Source organism: Meleagris gallopavo, chromosome Z (assembly GCF_000146605.3).
Source record: "Meleagris gallopavo isolate NT-WF06-2002-E0010 breed Aviagen turkey brand Nicholas breeding stock chromosome Z, Turkey_5.1, whole genome shotgun sequence".
Taxonomy (NCBI): Eukaryota; Metazoa; Chordata; class Aves; order Galliformes; family Phasianidae; genus Meleagris; species Meleagris gallopavo.
In genome coordinates, this window is record NC_015041.2 from 39398177 (window position 1) to 39405088 (window position 6912).

Genomic DNA, 6912 nt, shown 5'->3' on the forward strand with positions numbered 1-6912 from the left:
AAATATGGGGTTTTTTTACATACATATATTAACTATATACATTAACTATATTATATATATTTTTATACAGACCAAGAAAATTCCTCTTCAATAAATGTGAGCCAGGCAATTATGAACACCCGTACTGTATGGTTTGGTTAGCTTGCTGAGCTTGATCAATGAAAGTAAGAAAACCAAACAAATAAGAAAAAAAAAAAACATACAAATCTTCCCCTAGTGTTCACAGTCAAAACAAGTGCTAGTTTTCTGAAAGCCAGTAAACTTGAGCTATGGAAACATATTCTACGGAGAAGGAAAGACATTAGTTCTGTAGTGTTCAGTAGAAATAATAGCAATAAAACATCTATGCTGTGATTTTGACATATACAACATACAGTAGACTCATAAAAGTTTAGCATGATTGAAGCTAATGTTTAAAGAATAGATATGGAGTGAGGCAGGTGGCTCAGGTAAAGTAACAAAGCTTAACATCAAACATTTCTTTGACATCATTCCATCAGCTGAGCAACAAAACAGCTGCATTCATTTCTGTGAATTCACTCATCCTTCCTTCCTTCTTTCCAGCCTCCTGCTAGATGATATTTACACAGATGCCCACAAATGCACACAACCAGAATGCTTATGAAAAGGAGGGTCTTGAAATAATTCAGATTTCTCAGTATTTAGTGCATGAATTTGGATTAGTGCATGAGTTTGTATTATCCTCGGGAAAAAAAAGTACTGTAGCTATCTGATGAGAGACATTTGTAACCTTTGCTTTATTACCTTTTCTATTCTTTCTTTTTTAATTATTTTCGATCTTGATTGATTGTACTACAATCTGCCTAACGTTTGATCTGAGTTTTAGGCCAGTTACTGTTACGCTTTGCTTTATTGCCAGCTTAAAGAGGCCTTGAAATCCTCTTTTTAAAGAACGAATTTTGTAATTCACCACTACACATTCTATTTGTAACTGCATGTTACCTTAATATAGACTAGAGAACTGTCACTGTTAGATGCAATAAATCAGTAACCATTGAAAAAACCTGACAGGTTCATAGCAGAAAGTATAAATTATTCAAGTGATTCAAATAGCAGCAAAAAAATGAAATTATCTAGATATCCCAAAGGTCAATCATCAGTTCTGAAAAACTGTCTTGGTCTGACAAAGGAAATTAAGTGATAGAATGTTTTGTAGCTCTGACAAAATTGCTTTCTCATAGGCAATACCAGAATAGAGAGCATTCATGGGGAAGAAGAAAAAAAAACATACTTCTATCTCCACCCCCCCGTACAAGGCCAAATGTTTTGCATTATCACCTTGTTTTTCAGTAACTGACATAGAAAACTGTATCAAAATAACATTAGTGTTTTACATGTTGACTGTAATAATTTTTTGCTCAGTATCAAATGAATGTAAAAATGGTTATCATTCTGCTATCTGGGTTCATTTCACAGCTTAAAAACATTTTATACCAGTTCCAGTTCTTGCTGTGTTCACTGCATGTGGAAAATATGTTGCTTTCAACTACAGGGGAAATAATATGAAACAGTCTGACTTATTTTCCCCTCAAGAAAAGCATCTTTTAATTGGAGGATTTTTACACTTTCACGTGGAAAATAGGTCAAATCAGAGAGGGTATGAGGTGCTTCACTGATTCCTTTTTTCTTATATTTTCTTATGAAATACATTGAAAAAAATTCATACCAAGATATTTTTCCCAATGCTTCATCAACAGCTGAAAAAATATAAATAAAGCCCCATTTCTCTGAAGTAGTCCATTTTGTACATAAGAAAAGAGAAAACTAGATGGATTGCTTTTGCATATGATCAACTGTAGTCTGTCATTGAGTCTGAAATTTCTTGTGGAGTTTTCAAAAGTCACTCAGAAATTAACTGAAGTCATCAACTGGCAAATATTTTGACCGCATACCAATTCCAGAGTGTCACAGGATGACATAAAAATATTCAAGCTGGCATTGCCTTGTAGGAAAAATGACTAATGAAACCATAGAACATTCCAGATAGACTTTCCAGAGCAGTTGACAATGGCATTATAGTACATTCTGATTTTTTTAATGATCAGCTTTCCTGCAATAATTTCACTTGGACAAGACTGCTCAATTAAAAAAAATCCTGGGCTCAGGATATAGAATGAAATTGGAAAGGCAGTGACTAGGCATTGGTTAAAACTGTTATGAATTTGAGTTTCCTTCTTTCTCAACTAGTTGAAAATATGAGGTATTGCAGGCTAATGCTGGTAGGCAGGTGAAAACATCCATTCACTCTCTCCTGCCCCAGTATGATGGTGGAGAGAATTGGAAAAGCAGAAATAAGAAAATACATGGTTTTCTAACCTCCTCCCTCTCCCCCCAACCCTTTTATTACTGAGTATGTTGTTTTATGATATGGAGTTGAAAGTTTGTAAGTCACTATTGATTGGCAGGCTAATATGGGTGATACTTGTGAATATTTACTATAGACCACCTGACCAGAGAAGAAAGTTCTACAGACAGGCCTTCTAAAGACAGCTGAAAATATCTTCATGATTCCAGACACTGGTTTACATGGAGGACTCCTATAGCTGATATTAGCTAGAAAATCAACTCAGCTAGGTACATACAGTCATACTGATATTATGGTCACCAATCCAATCTTTATTGCTAAAGGGACCCTCATCATGTTCCTATAGCATACTAGGACACCACCTTTGGATAGATATAGTTATGCAGCTGAAGATATCTGGCCAAAAGATATGATATAGGCGCCTGGGGCATGTCCCAGTACAAGTTGAAGTGTTGACCCAGGATAGAAATACAGCCTATGCTTTGTCCTGGAGTGCAGACTTTCCTCTCCTGGTACCTTTGAAACATGTGTATTACTCCCCTTGAGTCTTTAAAACTCTAGGACCACCAGAAGGAACAAAATATCTTCAAAGCATTCCAGTGTTACTACCAAATCAAGTGCAACACCCAGTGATGACCTACATGGGACTGATGAAACATAGATGGACTTGCACCTCACAATTATATGCCTCCAGTAACTCCATCAAGCACAGGCCCATGAAAGAACCTGAACTTTCACCAATCATCATTTGCCTTAAATTGTGTCAACATATATTGCAATGGGAAATTGTGTAAGTGTCACGATGTGTCAGATCTCTGTAATAGGAAAAGCTCACCCTTTAGTTAACCCAATCATTGGTTAATCCCGTGAAGGGTGGAGCATATGGGAACTGTTGATCACTGTTGAACCTCTGATTGACCACTTGGGGCAAGCAATGAGTCAGCTACAGGAGCACAGGTGAAGGCAATTCACCAGCATGACCTAGATCTCATTTAAATGCTGACTGCCACTGAGAAAGGATCTCTTCCTGGAGATCACTCCTTGTGAAGTTTACTACAAGCCTATGACACCGGTGAGCGTTTCCATTTATTTTGGTTATCTTTCCATCGTGATAATCTTACTAAACCTAACCTCTGTACACCTATTGATTGTACACCTATTGATTGTACACCTATTGATTGTACACCTATTGATTGTACACCTATTGACTGTACACCTATTGATTGTACACTCAGAATTAACATTAATCTGAATTTATGGATCCTGCCATGCAGACAGAAGGTCCTTCTAGGTTTAGATCTAAGATACAGTTAAATCCCACCATTTCTCTCTAGTTAGAAAATCACAAGAAAGGTGAATGTGTATCATCTACTGCCCAGAATTTCACAAATAAAATTAGTTTTTCAGTTTGCAGTTAAATACCTTCAAACCAGACTGACAGTAGTAAATTTTGATGGTGACAGCGGCACTATTATGAATTATGACATACTACTTTTACTCCGACACTTCAGGTATTTTAGAAAGTAGAAGGAATAACTTCAGCAGAATTTTGCACTGTGATTACAATACAAAATTTTATAATGTTCTTCCTTCCAGCATGTACTTCTACTACATAGAAATGTATGTTCTTTTCTCCAAAGACAAGATTAGTGTTTCTTTAACCTTCTACATCATCTTTCCCCTCATACAAAAGATTAGAACTGTCTATGGAGAAGACAATTTCTTCCTGTCAGCTGTTTCAGGGAGAAGATATAATACAAACTAAGAGTAATTCTTCCATGAACTCAGCTTCAAGAATTAATAAATCCTTGATTACTTAACAAATTTCTATTCTAATAGTTTTCATCCACACATTTTTACATCAGAAAAATCAAACAGTACTATCTCAAAAGTATGCAGTCTAATGGCTAATCTCAAATCCATTTTAAGGCTCTGAGGTAAAACTAGGATTGGAGCATCGTTTAGATCAGAGGATTAGGTTCTTTTATGTTGAATGTTCTGTTTTCTATCCATTTTTTAATCTTTAAAGATGTTTCTGACAATTCAAGATACATCTTGCACCTCTCCTGACTGTATGAAGAAGTCATGTCCTGACAGACTGTAGTGCATTTTCCCATTCCATATAGGACTGAGAAAGGAATTCTCCAGTAGGAAAAATATGTATCTAATAAATAAACCAATAACAATGGGGCTGGAGGCAAGATTTGCCTTGTGAAGTGCAAAAATGTTCTAACTGCAGTTATGTCCCGTTTGCCATGTTGCAATAGTAGCTTTGATTTACACATTTGTCAATATTTTTTAATATAAAAATTCTTCTCTCACTTAAGTAGGCATTTGCCTGTCTTATTGTAGGTCCTACATGTTTTATTTCAGCTTCTTTATGTATTCACTCCTGACCTCATAAGTTTTTCATGCTTCCTATGAAAATTATGCTCTTACATAAATGGAAAACCCCGACTTCCTGCTTGCTCCATGTGTCAGTAATAATTGTAATAATATACAATACCAGAAGACCACAGTTCTCTGAGATTGAAAAAAAAAAAAATACAAGAACAGAGCAAGAAATGGATCATAAAGAAAAGAGTGGGATCATTCTTTATAAAGTAGTTACTTTGCATATTAGAAAATTATAGGCGTGAATCCAGAAGAAGCAATGTTACATATTTATTAGCTTTCAAGAGATCAATTTTAAGAACATAATCTGCTGTAATTTTCAGCTTTTTTTCAGTTCTTTATCCCATATTTTTGCATATTCCTTGTTCAGTAGAAATAGGAACCAAAGTGTTTTGCAATTCACACCACCTAGTCGTGCACTTCTTCCTTACAAAATTCCACTTCACATCTCATCTTCAGTAACGATGCCATCCAGGAAACATCTACAGCCTTGTACTGGTGCAAGAGATTCTGACAAATCTGTATACTGTGTTCTTTCTGTTTCTATGTAAGGATTCATAAGACCCAGCTGGCAAAAACTTTGTGATATTCCAGCTTTGCCACCATTGTTTCCAATGCATTAATGCAGATATTCACCTCTGCACCCTCTGATCATAAGTGATGGGTGAGCTGATTGAGGTGCTATTCATTCATGGTGTGACAGCTATGTCTGGTCATCTAGAATGTGGCTTGCCTTTCACATCACTGTTGCCAGCCACCCACATGTTCTCATCCACTCTTTGGTCTCTACAAATATTCAGCAAGCATCAGTGAATGTCAATGGGTGCAATTTTTTCCACATGGAGGAATTCAATGACACACCTTTGATTCATCTACACTTCTAGGTCAGACATCATTTCGTCAGACTCCCACTCTGCTGCCATCTGTCACACAACAACAAGCTGTAATGGAATATTGTCTGTAAAGTTCAGCTTATACTTCCATGCCACCAAAATCCAGCTCTGACCTCTTGGGCAAATAAAATTAGGAGGTGCTACTTTCAGAGCAGCCCTCACAGTTGAAGACTAACATGTGGCAAAGCACCTAAGGTTGTGAATTTCAACTTATTTTCTCAGTCTCAGTAAAATGGTATGGAAAAGGAGTTTAAAAGACAATTACTTTTTTCAAGCTTTAATTTACTTTACACAGAAAATGAATACTTCATGATCTGTCATTCTTCATCTCAGTCTCTTCCCTGCCCCATTAAGATTCCCTTAACAACGGTATGCATCCTACTTCTCTTCCATTGCCTACTGTTCAGCCAGGACAACCTGATAATTCTTTCAAGACGGGATGGGGAATTAACTAAACGGGAAAAAATAAAACTTGGAATCAGAAGAAATAAAAAGGAAGGCAAGAGTTTTAACTAAAAGTGGACAAAGACTCCAAAAATACATCATCTCACATAGCTGGAGAAAAAGATCATAATTGTCCTGCTTACTTTAAAACAATTCTTGTCTATAAAACAATAATATATATTAAAAAAATAAAAAAAATTAAAAAAAAAGTCTGTCAGATCCATTCCAAAGCAAAGTTATGTAATGCTTAGCTGTACAATGCAAAATTATTTCTGCCCTTTAAGGACATGATAGAATGCACACTATAATTGCAAGAAAACACATTATTTCTGATCTAGCATAATATACAGTTCTTTCTACTACTATTTTAATAGCCTGTATTTCCCCCTGGAGTTATAATGCACCTATCATGCAGTACTATATGCTACAGTATACAGTAAGGTCTTGGAAAACATTAAAGTCATTTAGACAAAGTATGAACTGTAAATGATTCCAACAAAAGCAGAATAAATGTTCTAATACATCTGTTTTTTTCAGGCTTATTTTAACTGCAAGGTGGTTAATTACCTTAGTTCGTATATTGAACTTAAGAAATTATGCACTGCCTGCTGAAAACAAACTGTTTACACAAACTACCCACTAAGTTATTGTATATTGTATAAACTAGCTGTTTTTATCACAAACAGGGAACAATTCTATTTTCTACTGATATTCATCTACCAAAGAAAAGAGGGAAGAAATCAGTGATCATCCCCAATTCTTAATCTTCCTTTCATTTTCCCTATTCCAAGATAAGACCTATTTTAATGCTAAATTACTGTATGTGGTTCTAACTATCTTGTCCATGTTCATGGC